Source organism: Physcomitrium patens, chromosome 21 (genome assembly GCF_059467195.1).
Source record: "Physcomitrium patens ecotype Gransden chromosome 21, ASM5946719v1, whole genome shotgun sequence".
NCBI lineage: Eukaryota > Viridiplantae > Streptophyta > Bryopsida > Funariales > Funariaceae > Physcomitrium > Physcomitrium patens.
In genome coordinates, this window is record NC_143430.1 from 4,828,157 (window position 1) to 4,844,825 (window position 16,669).

Consider the following 16,669-nt stretch of genomic DNA (forward strand, 5'->3'; position numbering starts at 1 on the left):
TCTTCCAAATAAGTTTTTTAGAGGTTTGAATCTTCATTTTTAAGCTCCAATATTTTCTTTAAATTTTATACTAAATACCTAAATTCTACATAATTTAAATACTATAATCAATATAAGTAAACTTTAAAATAATTTTTCTTACATCAATTCTTTTTAAATTAACCTACTAACCATTTTAATACATATCAATACTTATAAATATATTATATATTTTAGTTTATTTTTATATACTATAAATAATTATAAGATGACATCATAGATGTAATTGATAAGAAATTGGATTGATTTATCCACAAATAGGAAAAGGTCTAAGCTTGCAGTAGTCCAACTTGTCACTAGGACAAATAGTCTTCATATTATCACAAAGTAACTATACTTTGTCACCTACATTGAATTATGGTTGTTTTTTTTGATAAGCATACAATTTGATCTTATGTTGATCTTGAACTTTCTTTAATTGCACTTTTATTATTGGATGTAGCTTTGATAAAAAAATTGCCAAATCTTTTGCTATAGGATTATCAACTTTTTAAAAGTTAAAAGTATCAAGTTATGGATGATAACCATAATTGATAAAAAAAGATATTTATTGCATAAAAAAATGTATTATATTATTATAAGCAAATTTTACCAATGACAAGAGGTTTTTTTAATTTTCTTTTTGATAATTAATGGTACACCTTAAGTATTGTTTCAAAACTTGATATATTCTATTGTATGGCATAATTTACAATCTGAAAGTATATTGGGTACCTAACTATAGAGAGTTTAGATTTGGCTTATATATGATGTCTTATCTTCTAAAATTCTTTTATTTTACACAAAAGCTCAAACTATAACAAAATCCTTTAAAATATTTTCTTCCACAAAGGATATTTTTATCTTGAATTTTAAAAATTCATATCTCTTGATCCAACCAATCAATATTTTTAAAATTTCTATATAACATAGATGTTATTTTTAAGCTTTACTACAAAAAAATAAACTATAAATCTGTTACCAATCTTTTGGCATCTTAGAAACTCTAACAAGTGCTCTAAACTCAAATCTATAAGTACCTGAAAACTATTTTTTTCATATCTCAAAAATCCAAAATTTAAATGCCACAAAATTTATACATAAAGTTTATTTACATGATTACACACAATTTAGAAAATTTTGAGCCAAAATCTTGTCAAAATACTCAAGATATAGCTCAAAACACAATGATTAGTAAATTGGATCACTTACTACCCTTAGATTTAAAGTACTCACTTCAACTTTCAATATCTCCTTTATTCTAACTTAGAATCTATTAGACAATATGCCAAAAGTATAGCCAATAAAATTTTCTCTCTAATCCTAGTCACCAATCCTTTATTTCTTTCTATACGCATGCGTTATGTTCAAATGAATGGCAATAAGTACAAAATCAACACCTTAACTTTGAATGCACATATCTCTTTTATATAAACTCCAAATTACATAAAATTTATACCAAAATTATAGCCAAAAATCTAAAATTACTGAATCTAGCCTCCAAAGCTCAAATGGTCCTAAAAGAATAACCCTAATTCCTAATAAGGCCTCAGATAGCCTCCTTGAATTCCATTGGATATGATTTTTAGCCAATAGGAATGGAGATTTTTATCATCCATTTCCATTCATCCATATAGATGCTCTAACTTCTCTTTTTGCTATCAAAATTACTCTTCAATCTTTTTTTTTTATAAGTTCTATATAATATATATGTCCTAAATATCAATTTATAGAAACAAAATAAGATTTCAAGAATCACCAATATTTAACAAAGGTGATTTTTAATGTATAAAAGTTACTACCAATAAATCAACTTCACAAGTCACTATCAAAAGAAAATAAAGTTATATAAATTCTAATAGAGCCTCTTTTAAACAACCTTTTTTTTGGAGTAGTAATCTATCCACACCCTATAACCAACAAAAATCTATTAACATGGCTCTCACCATCTTGTCTAGTATATTATGTATTAAATATATAAATACATTATTTTTAGATGGTAGCTAAATCACAACATGACAATGGACATTATTTATCTATTAATTTAAGGATAAAAGGCCAAAAAAAGCTTTATATCTATCTTTAGAATTTTAAAAAGGATTTTCTAAAATCTTGATACAAATTGAGTCACCATATCTAATATAATATCTTTTGGCAATGCATAATATTAATAGATATTGTTAAAAAAAAGATTGGCAATAGATTTTGTACATGATACAAAATAATTTATTTTGGTAAAATGATCTACTATCACAAATATAAAATCAGATGAATCTCAAACTAGAAGATCTATAATAAAATTCATGTTTAAAAGACCATGATTGTTTTGGGATAGATAATGGCTAAAGAAGTCCATAAGATTGATGACAAGGAATTTTTGATCTTGAAAAAATATCTCATGATTGAACAAAATCTTTTACAACTTTTCACATTTGCAACCACAAAAAATCTCTCCATATTAGCTCTAAAGTCATATTATATTCAAAATATCCTACTATTAGAAAGTTATAACATACTTGAAGAAGACATAAATGTATTTTTTTTTTTGGAATATATATGGGTCCTTAGAAATAAAGTAGGTTGTTCTTGAACTTGAACTTAGAAGTATCACAAGACTTAGAAGAAATATTCTTGGCATCATAAATAAGAAGATCAAAAGGCATATCTGATTGAATTTGCTTGACAAAAGTTGAATCAACAATCAATGTTGATTTCACTGCTCAAAGATTAAATTATTATGGCTTTAAGAAAATTATTCTTTGTTGATCAAAAGCTAAATCTCTTTTTTTTGATGCAAGTTAAGAATTTTTGGTAAGAGCAATAGACAAATCTTATTATTTTTCTAGCCAATAAGTGATATTGAACTCAAATCTTCACAAAGAATGCTCCAATAAGCCTAATAATAATTCAAAACACATGTTGATATGAAATACTTGAGATTTTTTTGATCCATATATATGGTGTCTAGATTAGAAGTGCCTTCTAGATAATAATGTCATTCTGAAAAAGAATCCATGATTGCAAAAATTTCTTTGTTGTAGATGTCATAGTTAATCTCATCTACTAAAAATTTCTAAAAATTGAAAGCTACTAGATGGAGCTTGTTATCTTTTCTTATTTGTGATAAAACAAAATCTATGAAAAAATTTGATGTATCTATTTCCATAAAAATGCCTTCAAAAAATCAATGCAATATAAGACTGATGCACAAATAAAAACCAACTTCAAGGTTTCAAAAGATGCTTTAGATTTTTTGTTCCATTCAAGTTTGTCTTTGCATGTAAGAGGTATAAGAGGAGTTGTAACTTAAAAAAAATTCTTAATGAAGATCTGATAGTAATTGGCAAAGGTCAAAAAATATTACATATCTTTTATTGTTCTTGAAATCTTTCAATCTATAATAGTTTGAATCTTCTTTGAATCCATTATAAGTCTTTTTTTAGAAATGACATGCTAAAAAGTCAACTTGAGTAGTATAGAATACACACTTTTTCAACTTAGCATTCAATCCTTCATCTCTAAGTTTTTGTAATACACAATGAACATGAATTTCATACTCTTTTATATTTTTAGAATAGATTAAAATATTTTCTAAGTAACAAACAATAAAATCATGTGAAAACTCACAAATAACATCATTCATAAGATGATAAAAAAAAATTGGTACATTCATAAGTCCAAAAGACATGACATTATATTCAAAGTATCCATACCTTATTTGAAATGTAATTTTCTATTCATCTCATTCTTTAATATAGACCAAGTTTTATACTCTTTATAGATCTATTTTTATATAGATCTTAGCTTGATATAGTTAATCAAGAAGTCCAGATATTAAAGATAAAGGGTATCTATTCATGATGGTTATCTTATTAAATCTTCAATAATCTACACATATTTGTAGTGATCCATCTTTTTTCTTCACAAAAAAGATAAGAGTTGTAGAAGGAGATTTCAAATGACATATGAAATTCTTTACTATGTTCTTGTCAATGTACTTTTTGAATTCAGCCAACTTATTTTGTGATAAACTATAGATTGGACCATATGGCAGATGACTTCTTCTTTAAGGTCAATTGAACAATCATATGGACAATGCTCTAGGAGAATATTTGCAATCTTCTTTTCAAAAATATCTTAAAAATCTTGATATTGATTTGAAATACTACTTAAAGTCTTTCTATCATTAAAAATAGGTGTGGCATAAATAACAAAAGGTAATCCTTCTTTTGTAGCATACAACAAAGTTTTTGCATCTATTAGTATGAATTTGGCTATATTAGACTCATGGCTTTCCACAAAATTTTTAATAATACTTTAAAAAAATTCATGTTTATAAGAAATCCAATCTATCAGAGGATTATACTTTTCTAGCCACAACAAATCTAAAATGATGAGAGTAGAGAAAGACCTAATTATATTAAAAATTATGCAGCTATTATGACTATTTATTGTTATATCTATAAGAAGTATTTTTTAAGTAATATCTTTAGAAGATAATGGATGGTCATCTATGACTTCTACATGTACGGGTTTAGTTTTTTGTACTAACGAGATTCTATGGTTTTTAACAAATTCTTCATTTAAAAAATAAACTAAGACTCCTAAATCTATTAAAATAGAGGCCATGTGATTATTAGTTCTTAAATAAGATAGAACCTTAAATTATCTTCTAAAGATATTACTTAAAAAATACTTCTTATAGATATAAACAGAGGCCATGTGCATTTATATAAGATTCCAACTACATAATGTCATATGGGTTGATTTGTAATTTGAAAATATATAAGATATATAGCTATAGAGAGTTTAGCTTTAACTTATTGGCTAAGCTCTAATAAATGATTTATTCTACCTTTATTTTATATACAAATTTTTGGCTTTGAAAACCTCTTTACTTTATATAAAATGCACAAATGATAGAAAAATACCTCAAAATATTTTTTTTTGCAAAGAATTTATTTTTTCTAAACTTTAGAAATTCATATCTTTTGATCCAACTATTTAATTTTTTTAAAATTTTTATATAATTTAACTATTACTCTTAATCTTTATTTAAAAAAAATAAACCATCAAATTGTTGCTGATCTTCTTGCATCTTAAAAATCCTAGTAGGTACTCTAAACCCTAATTTACAAGCATCCAAATACTATTTTTTTCATACCCCAAAAATCCAAAATAAAAATGCTACAAAATTTATATACAAAGTTTACTGATATGATTATATATATTTTAAAAAATTTTGAGTCAAAATCTCGTCAAATTGCTCAAGATATAGGTCAAAATACACCACTAGTGAATCGGGACTTTTGCTTCTCTTAGACTTGCAAGCATTGACTTCAACCTCCAATATCTCCTTTATTCTAATTTAGAATCCATCAAAAAATATTCCAAAAGTGTAGCTGTGATTGCTCGTTTTACTTATTCTGGAAGAAACCTCTCAGAATAAACCTGTATAGGGAGATTCGAATATGAGAAATGACTAGTTGCTTAAGCGTTCACGTTAGGGTCACACAATGAATTATCTCCTGAATGTATCATCTCTATTTTCAATATCTGAACACACAAGGAAACTATAATCTCCTCCTTCACCTTATTGGTCTCTTCCTTATAGCAATTTAGTCATACCAATAACTGCTATTTCTATCAATATATTCACCCTCATAATCTCCAACTATAATATTATGCCCTCACAGCTTTCAGCACACAATTACCTTCATTCCAATCACTGAAATTCTTCACACAGAATTGCCATTCACATTACAGTGTTTCACACAAACACAGACTCATTCTCTCTGCTGAACTACAATCAGATTTCAGCATTCAATCTTTCTTCTTCTGAAATAGTACCAATCACATTTCCATTCTATAATTCACTTCACAATATTCAAAAACTCTCAATCCTCTTATTCAAAGAAAATAACAAACAAAAGAAAAGAGGTAGCACCAAGCTTATCCCGGCTCACACTATCACAGCGATGGCCCTCGGCTTATGACTCTCACAGTCTGGCCCCCTAATTAACTTCTACAACTCCTATATACTTTCCCCTCATTCTCCAGATTCTAATCGTAATTCTGTAATTAACCACTTTTAATAACTAAATCACTCATCCATCTTCTTGAATTTCCTATTATATGGACTATTAATATATTTTATCAATATCTTTCAAAAATGAATTAATATCTATTCTACAGTAGCCAAAAGAATTTTTTTTCAACGCTAGTCACCAATCCTTTATTGCTTTCTGTACGCGTGCGTTATGTCCAAATGAGTGACAGTAGATACTAAAATCAACACCTTAACTTTGAGCATCCATATCTCTTTCATTTAAACTCCAAATCACACAAAATTTGCACCAAAATCATAGCTAAAAACCTAAAATTGCTGATCCTTGTCACCAAAGCTCAAATGGCCTCAAAAGATTAATCCTAGTCTCTAATAAGGCCTTGGGCAGCCTCCTTGAAGCCCATTGAGCATGATTTTTGGCCAATAGGAATGGAGATTTTTATCATCCATCTCCATTCCTCCATATAAATTCCTTAACTTCTCTTTTTGCTACCATGATCCCTTTCCAATCTTTTTTCTTATAAGATTTACATAATATATGTTCTAAACATCAAATAAAAGAAACAAAATAAGACTTTAAATATCACCAATATCTAATAAAAATATCTTTAAATATGTAAAATTTACTATCAATAAAAATTAATCTTAAAAGCTACTATCAAAAAAAAATAAAATTATATAAATTCTAATAGTAGTTCTTTTAAACAACCTCTTTTTTAAAATAGTAATCTAACTACATTCTACAACCAATTAAAATCCACTAACATGGCTCATATTATGTTACTTAGTAAATTTTATATCAAATATATAAATACAATATTTTCACATGGTAGTTGAAACACAACACAACAATGGTTCCTATTGTAGCTAGATAATTTTTTTTTCAATATTATTTTTTTTTGATAATTGTACTTCTCATTTTATAGTTGTATTATTTTTTTGAATAATATTAAATAGTGTGCTTAGCTTTTTTATAATATAAATCCAATCCTTCTTAATGATTATAAGTCTTTTTTTATTCAATAAGAGATTTAAAACATACTACATCAATTTGCATGTCTTTTACTTTCAAATATTTAGATTGAAAAGTTATTGGTGTTGACATTAAATTATAATAATATAGAGGTTTTCTTATACAATTCTCAAATTAAAACTCAAAAAATCAATTGTCATATTTCTCAGCAAAGTTAATTGCTTGATTCAATGTTTAAGGATCAAATTAGTTGAGCATCAATTTCTTTACCTCATATTGTGATCCATAGAGAAATTGGCTAATAAAGGCAATATCATCCCATTTGACATTAGTCTCTAGTTGTTAAAATTGTGGAACATATGATGTCATTGATTGATTGTCTTATTGCAAAATATGAATCTTATCAGTTGCAATATGAATTATATCATGTTCTCTATACATAGATCAAAATTTTGTCAAAAAATCATTTAAATTATCTAATATTAGATCTTGTCATTCAAAAATAGATAAAAACTATCATAATGCCAAATTTGAAAGAAATATATTAATGAATCTAACTTGTGGTCCCAACATTAGATAGCTTTGAAATTGAAGTTCAATCATAAGTTGTACTTGATTGATAAATCTTCAAAACTTCTCCAATAAGACAACTTTAGATTCTTAAACATTAGAAGGATATTCTACTATAGGAAAATAGATGTGATTTGGTATAGATGTTGAAGCGGCTCCAATCATGTCTATATCTTTACTTCTTGCTATTTTTATTGCTCTTAATAGTAATAAACTAAGTTAATGTTTTGTAAGCATGAACTCTCTCAATTGCTCTTCCATTTGTGCCATTGCACTCTTCATTTCAAGAAGCTCTGCTATGATAACACTAAAAAAAAAAAAATCTAATATTTCTCAAGAAAAGCAGAAGAGATGAATTGAAAATAAAGAAAATACTAAGAATAATATTAATTTAGAAGAAGGTAATTTGTAACTTCTAATATGTTTTTTCTTATCAAGAGAAAGGGATAATCTATTTTTAATCAAAAAAATAAAATTCTAATATTATAAGTTTATTTTTGTCAATCTATCAAGGATAAGAACTCAATGAATGCAAATAAACAACTATGACTCTTTCAAAGAAATATAAATAGAGAAGTATGTATGTTAAAAGAAAAATTGAAATGGCTATTGCCAAAAGACAAAGAAACTAGAAATTCTTGAAACTAAATTGGAAATAAGAAAAGAATTGACAAGAGTGAAGAATGCTTTAGTCTTACCTCTATATATGCTATCTACCTAGGATCTATGTGACAATGTTCTATAGGACCTCTAAAAACGTGTTGACTTTACATGACACATATTTTGACTTGCAAGGTAAGTTTTCTAAATAGGCACTACATCATTAGCTTATTTTACAAGCTAATAATATATGTGGTACATGGGTAGCTTATTGATCAAGTTTCTAACCTATCAATCAACTACAAACATATGTAAAATCAAAATAATATCTAAAAAACTTTTAGGAAACTTTTCTAGAAGGTATTATAAAATTAATCTACTTTTATCTAATTCTACCTATTTATATTACTATAATAGATATATATCTATGAAAATATTTTATTTAAAAAAATTATATTATATAATTTAATATTTAATTTAAAAAAAAACTACATTTTAAGTCTTATAACTATAGCTTTTGTAGAAACCAAGTTATGATTCTTTAAAATTATTGCTTTTAACTTTTAAACTTATTAGACCCCCTTTGCTTTAATATTGTATTATTCCTTAATTTTTTTAGTATTTTTTTTTAATCTTTGTGCAAAATTGAATACACTTATCTTAAATATTCTCCTAATATCTTTTTTTAATCAAAGACTCCAATTAATTATAATAGTCTCTAATCCAAGACCTAAAATTTTCCTTCTTTAATAATTAAAATAAAAGATACAAAAATAATGGCTTTACATCTCTTCTTATTTTCTAAATTACCATGAAATCTTAAAAACATCACCAATATGATTCTAAGATGAAAATCCATAATATACCATCTATTCTATCTTTATCCTAATTTTCAAAAATAACACTAAGATGATTCTTAATTTTCTCTAAGATGAGAATCTTCTACATGTGATTTATTTTATTCTTATCCTCATCTTTACTAGTAACCTTTTTGATTATCAATCTAAATATTGATCTTCTATTAATAAATAAATAAAAACATGAACTAAAACAACAAATAAGTATATGAACTAAAATAATAAATAAGTACATGAAAAAAATAGTAAACAAGTACATAAACTAAAATCATAAATAAATACATAAAAAAAAAATAAATACATAAACAAAAAAAAATAAATAAGTAAATGAACTAAAACAACAAACAAGTATATGAATTAATATAATAAATAAATATAAGAATTAAAATAACAATTAAGTAGATAAAATAAAATAAGTACATAAGCTAAAACAATATCTTACTAATATCAATCTAATTTTATATTGAAGATAGGCATAATACACATAAATGCCTATTGTTTAACTATTAAAAAACTCACATCATGATGATATTTTCTTGAAGGTTGTAACAGTTATAATTTCTTATTTAATAACTTTACAAATAATAATTTTTGAATTTAATATATTATTTTTTTATTCTTTATCTCCTTAGTACTAAAAATACAAAGAAATCATAATACAAGATAGAAGATAAAATACAATCTTTATTGAACTTCATTTTTTTTTATAGCAAAAATTATTTGATTCTTCATCACAATTTTGATCGATGTCATTAATAAAAATCTTTGATCTCTTCTACTACATTTGCAAGCTTTTTGGTTGGTTCCTATATGCATTTACTAATATCATGTTTGTAGCAATAAATAAGATATTCTAAGTTAAGTCAACGTTACCTTAAATCTAAGACTTTTTTATTTTAAACTCTTAATTATTATCTATTTCTATAGGAAGAGGTGGCATTTGTGTCACGGACACAAAATACAGACTTGAAATCTAACAAGAAGTTCAAGAAGAAGTGGCAGAACTAGATTAAACAGATGAGTACAAGAACAACACCAGAAAGGTGAGCTAGAACTCCAAGAGATGTGTTGTCGAGACTGAAGAACCCTTCAGCCTCGACTCCTATATATACTACTGAATAGGAAGCTTCTCGAGCTACTTCCGCTAACTAGGACGCTTCTCCAACAACTTCTACTAATTAGGAAACTTCTCGAGCAACTTCCTAGAATCTATCAGAATATTCTAGAATCTTCTAAGAATATTCTAGAACCTTCTAAGAGAATCTTTAGGGAATATTCTAAAAATCTTCTAGAACCTTTTAAAGGAATCTTTAGAGAATCTTTAGAGAATATTCTAGAAGAATATTCGAAGAATCTTCCAATGTATGTCCATGACATCACCTCTTCTTCTAACTTCGAGGTCTCCGAGAAGCAATGTTGTTATCAGTCAATACCAACGCAAGAAAATAAAAATCTGTCGCATCACATCCGCTATGAATTCCAATTGTTGTTCGCAAGGCAAATGATTCATCGGCCCTTGGAGCCAACGGTAGTGACCAACACCTTCAACCTCTGACCAAGCGTGGACTTCTGTGTCTTCATTGTGAAACTGTCCTCCAAACACACCTTCTGGCTGACTGTCGTAGGCAGGCTCGACCTCAAATACAATTACTAGCGATCTGTTGCTCGGTATCCTCCGACGTCGTCGTGGTGCAGGCGGTTCTTCATCTCGCGGTCGTCTTCGTGAGCTAGTCGCTTGAGATGACATAACAAGTGTAGTATCTTGACTATCCATGTCCAAAGGCTAAAATGATGAGAGCAAACTATAGTTGCTAACAAAGTTCTACACTATCGAACTATGGGATTTGGAGGTGCCCTCCCCCTTTTTTATGCTACTTGATGAGCAAGCTTCAGCAAGAAGCTATCGTTGAATCGGCTTAGGTTTATGAGGATATCGTTGATGAAATTCTTGTACCTTTTTTGGTGCATTGGCAAGATTTTCAGCACGCTCCCACGTTCGTTCATTGATGTCGTATCCACTCCAATGCACTAAATACTCCAATTTTCTCCTATTACGCCGTGAATCTAGTACCTTTTCCACCTCGTATTCCTCATGGTTTTCAATTTCGATACTTGGTGGCGGACTTTGTACTCTTTGGAGAAAAGCTGACTCTCGATAAGGTTCCAACAAAGACACGTGAAAGACTGGATGTACCTTCATAGTAGCTGGTAACTCCAAACGATATGCCACCGGATTGATCAGCTTCTCGATAACAAATGGCCCTAATCTCCGATAGTCCAATTTGTCACATGGCCGCTTGGTCTTGATATTCCGTCGAAGAAGCCATACTTTACTTCCAACTTTAAAAGTAGGCGCCTCATTTCGATATTTATCTGCAGATGCCTTGTAACTCTCTTGGGCAGATTGCAATTGAAGCTTCAACGTTGCTTGAAGCTCCGATAGTTGCTTCACAAATCCTTCAGCTGCTGGGTTGTTATTTGCTGAAGAACTCAATAAATCGAGCTTGGGGTGGTATCCGTAGTTGGAGAAGAATGGTGTTTGTTGAGTTGACGCATGAAGAGTGTTGTTGTATGCGAACTCAGCAAGCGGTAGATATGCAATCCAATCATCTTATTGATAGTTGATGTTGCATCGTAAATATTGCTCCAAAACTTGATTCACCCGCTCCGTTTGACCGTCAGTTTGAGGATGAAAAGCCGAAGAGAGCTTAATATCCACCTTCAATATCTCAAAGAGGGGCCTCCAAAACTTGGATACAAACTGAGTACCTCGATCTGACACGATATCATCTGGTAGGCCATGATAACGATATATGTTATCAAGAAAGAGTCTTGCGGTGTCTTCACTTGACGATGTTTTCTTGCAAGGCACGAAATGCGCCATCTTTGTAAATCGATCCACCACAACAAAGATGCTGTCAAATGAATTCGATGGCGGTAGGTCCGTAATGAAGTCCATAGAAACTGAAGACCATGGTCGGTGCGGAATAGGCAATGGCTGGAGAAGTCCATACGGACGATGTCGAGGGATCTTGGATCTTGAACAAACATCACAAGAAAGGACAAATTCCTTCACATCCTTCCACATTTGGGGCCACCAAAAATCTCGTGAAATGAGCTCCAAAGTCTTGTTGAATCCAAAATGTCCCGCAGCTGGAAAGTCGTGGCGAGATTGAAGTACTCGGAGTCGAGTTGGTCCTTTTGGGATATACAACCGCTCCTCAAAATACAGAAGATCTCCCTCCACCTTAAACTTGTCATTATCGACACGTTGTTTGATGTCAAGAGCTATAGAATCCTCAATGGTCGCAGTACGTACCTCGCTGAGGAAGCCGTCATCGATAGTTGCAACAGTAGCAAAAATCCTGAATTTTTCTAGTTTCAACAATGTTGTACATTGTTGATCAAACGCTGCTTCTCCAGCCTTTGGCGCAAGATACGATCTCCTCGATAATGCGTCAGATAATCCTTGCTATTTTCCAGGGCGGTAGGTGATAATAAAGTCAAATCGTGATAGAGACATATTCCATCGAGCTTGACGACGATTCAAAATTCGAGCTGTTATGAAGTACTCCAAATTCTTGTGGTCCGTATAAACAGTCACTGGATGTGCAGCTCCTTCGAGGAAGTGACGCCACTCTTGGAAGGCATCCACTATAGCAAGCAACTCTTTGTCGTGGATCTCGTAGTTGATCTCAGCAGCAGAGAACTTTCGTGAATAGAACGCAACTGGGTGAAGCTTCTTGTCTATGCCCATCTATGAAAGCACAGCTCTCAAAGCAAAATCTGAAGCATCGGTCTCTAAATAGAAAGCCTTTGCAAAGTCAGGATGTACCAAGATTGGAGCCGTAGTGAATGCCGTCTTGAGATCTTGAAATGCTTTTGCTGCTTGTGATCCCCATTCGAGCTTATCTTTGCTTGTTAGACGCGTGAGTGGTGCAGCAACTTGAGAATAATTCTTGATGAAGATCCGATAGAAGTTAGCAAATCCAAGAAAACACTGAACATCTCTAACCGTCTTCGGAACTTCCCAAGATATAATTGCTTCTACCTTTTTTGGATCCATCTTCAAGCCCTCTGTAGTCGCAATGAAGCCCAAAAATTCCATCTCATTCTGGTGAAATTGACACTTCTCCAACTTGGCATAGAGTCCTCGTTCGCGTAGTTTTTCAAGAACCAAACAAACGTGCTTCTCATGTTCTTCTTCATTCTTGGAAAATATCAAAATATCATCCAGATAGATGACAACAAAGTCATCGAGGTACTCCCGAAAGATGTCGTTCATCATATGCTGAAAGACCGCTGGAGCATTGGTAAGACCAAAAGGCATGACATTGTACTCAAAATGGCCATACCTTGTACAAAAGGCTGTCTTCCATTCATCTCCTTCTTTGATTCGCACAAGGTTGTAGGCTCCTCTTAAATCAATCTTTGTAAAAATCCTTGCACGTCCAAGTTGATCTAAGAGGCCGGAGATCAAAGGTAAGGGATAGCGATTTTTCTTGGTCACCTTGTTGAGTCCTCGGTAGTCCACGCACATCCGTAGTGAGCCATCCTTTTTCTTCACGAATAGGATTGATGCTCCAGCTGGCGACTTTGAATGTCGAATAAAATTCTTGGCTAGATTCTCATCGATGTACTTCTGCAATTCTGCCAACTCCGTCTGCGATAGGTTGTATATTGGACCAAAAGGTGGTTGCGCTCCTTCCTCCAAGTCTATGGCGCAATCATATGGTCGATGTTCTGGCAGTATATCGGCGTTCTTCTTCTGAAACACGTCTTCAAAATCCCTATATTGCTCTGGTATATTCGATGTTGAGATATTCTTGCCGCTAGTTGGAGCTGCATAAATGACAAATGGTGCGCCTTCCTTGGACGATCTTAGGAACGCTCTCGCTCCAATAAACATGGATTTCTTCATGTAGGTTCTACCAACAGGTTTATTATTATTTTTTTCAGGAAATGTTATCCTTCGTAGCCTCCAATCAATGGACGGATTATGATCTTCTAACCAAGAAAGACCAAGGATAACAGGGCTTGATGGGGTTCTAATAATATTAAAAACAACGTGACTACTATGGTCCTTAAACACCACTTCTATAGGTTCTGATTCGTGGGTAACGTTGCCTGACAATAAGGGTCGTCCATCTATCACCTCTACGTGAACAGGTTTGGACTTCTGTACTAAACGGATCTTGTGGCATTTAGCAAACTCTTCATCTAAAAAACAAGTAGATGCCCCCGAATCCAATAAAGCTAAAGTTTTTTGTTTTTGAGGGCCTAAAAACAAAGGAATTGTAAAACAACGGGCAGGTTGGACAGAGAAGGAGGAACGTGATTGTTGTCGTGATATTAGATTGTCCAGCCGCACGGTTCCTACTGTGGCTGGGCGTCGTCGATTTCCGGAATCATCGCACTTCTAGTCTTGACAGGGTGCCAATTTTGCTTCTTGGGGCAATTTCCAACCTTGTGACCTTCTTCTCCACAGTATAAACATAACCCTTCCTCCATACGCCGTTTCTTCTCTGTTGGAGTAAGAGATCGGACACGCGCCGCGTCGATTTGCATGTCTGTTGCCTCCGAATGTGAGTTTAAGCTATTTGCAGACATAGTCACGTCGTAACGAGTCATTTGGTGTCTCGGACGTTGGTCTTGGCGATGCTGGAATAGGCGGTTGTCACACTTTACAGCTTGGCTAATAGCTTCGTTGAGCGTTTGAGGATCAGGAAGAGATAACAGCAAGTCCTTCACATCATCCTTCAAGCCCCAATAAAACTAACTCACCAACGCCTCTTCACCCCAATTAATGTCACTTGCCAATTGTCTGAAATCCGAGGCATAGACTGATGCAGAGCGTGTTCCTTGTCGTAGCGATCGGATCTTTGTTGTAGCCCATCGAACTTTATCATGCTCGCCAAATGCTTCTGCAAACGCCTCCAAGAACGTTTCAAAGTTGCTCAAGATTGGCGATCGCTTCTCGAACAAGGGAGTAAACCAAGACAGAGCTTGTGTTGTAAGCAAGGTTCCAACAAGCCCAACACGCGCTTCCTCCGTCGGATAACGTTCGGGCTGTAAAATTGTTATCAACCTGATTTGGTTGACAAAACCTCGAAACTTGGAACGAGTTCCATCAAACTTATCTGGAAGACTAACTCGAGGCTCCTTTCGTTGTAGGACTACTCGATCTTGTTGAAATGGAGGTAGAACTGCTTCTTTTGGCGCAAAAGTTTGAGGCTGATATGCTTTAGATGGCGCTATCCCAGATGCTCCATTGTTATGGAGTCCTACCATGACTCCTTCGATCTCTGTTATCCTATGTGACAACGAGGCAAGAGCATTTATGATGGCGTCTAGTTTGGATTCCAAACTTTCAGCCATTTTAACATCTTAACCTTCGGCTAACCTTCAGAAAGAAGAAAAAAGAGTTTTGACAAGAGGACAATATTGGTTCAGAGGAGAGTACTCCGCAACCTCTAAAACGCCTTAAGACTCCAAGATGAGGGGTAATCCACTCTCTCCAAGAAGAATAAGGCTCCAATATTGAGAAAGAAGAGATATCAGTTTAGAGGAGGGTAATCCGCAACCTCTAAAACACTAGCACACCTTCAAGAAGAGGGGTAATCCACTCTCTAACAAGAAGGAACTAGCTCTGATACCAGTGAAAATGCAGTCTCGACAAACTGTCACGGACACAAAATACAGACTTGAAATCTAACAAGAAGTTCAAGAAGAAGTGGCAGAACTAGATTAAACAGATGAGTACAAGAACAACACCAGAAAGGTGAGCTAGAACTCCAAGAGATGTGTTGTCGAGACTGAAGAACCCTTCAGCCTCGACTCCTATATATACTACTGAATAGGAAGCTTCTCGAGCTACTTCCGCTAACTAGGACGCTTCTCCAACAACTTCTACTAATTAGGAAACTTCTCGAGCAACTTCCTAGAATCTATCAGAATATTCTAGAACCTTCTAAGAATATTCTAGAACCTTCTAAGAATATTCTAGAACCTTCTAAGAGAATCTTTAGGGAATATTCTAAGAATCTTCTAGAACCTTTTAAAGGAATCTTTAGAGAATCTTTAGAGAATATTCTAGAAGAATATTCGAAGAATCTTCCAATGTATGTCCATGACAATTTGTCATCTTCTTGAAATATTCACTATCTTATATGACTTAAGAAAAAATACATAGAATATGAGATAGATTTTTATAGATTTTGGTAGGTGTAATCAATTTGCAACTAAATTAATTTATGTACAAATATGAAATAATTTAAGTCTATGGTAATCCAAATTGTCACAAAAGCATCAAATATTAATATTACAATGAAGTAACTATACCTTATTTCTAATGTAGAATTGAGGTTGTTCTTTATAATAGGCATGTGCATTGATCTTTTGTTGCTGTTAAGTTTTATTTAATTGTACCTTCATTGTTGCATGTAATTATAATAAATAATTTTTTAAATATTTTTTTATAGAATTATCAATTTTAAAAAAGCTAAAAGTATTAAATTATAAATAATAACTATAATTGATTAAAAAATTATTTATTGAATAAAAAAATATATTATGTTATTACAA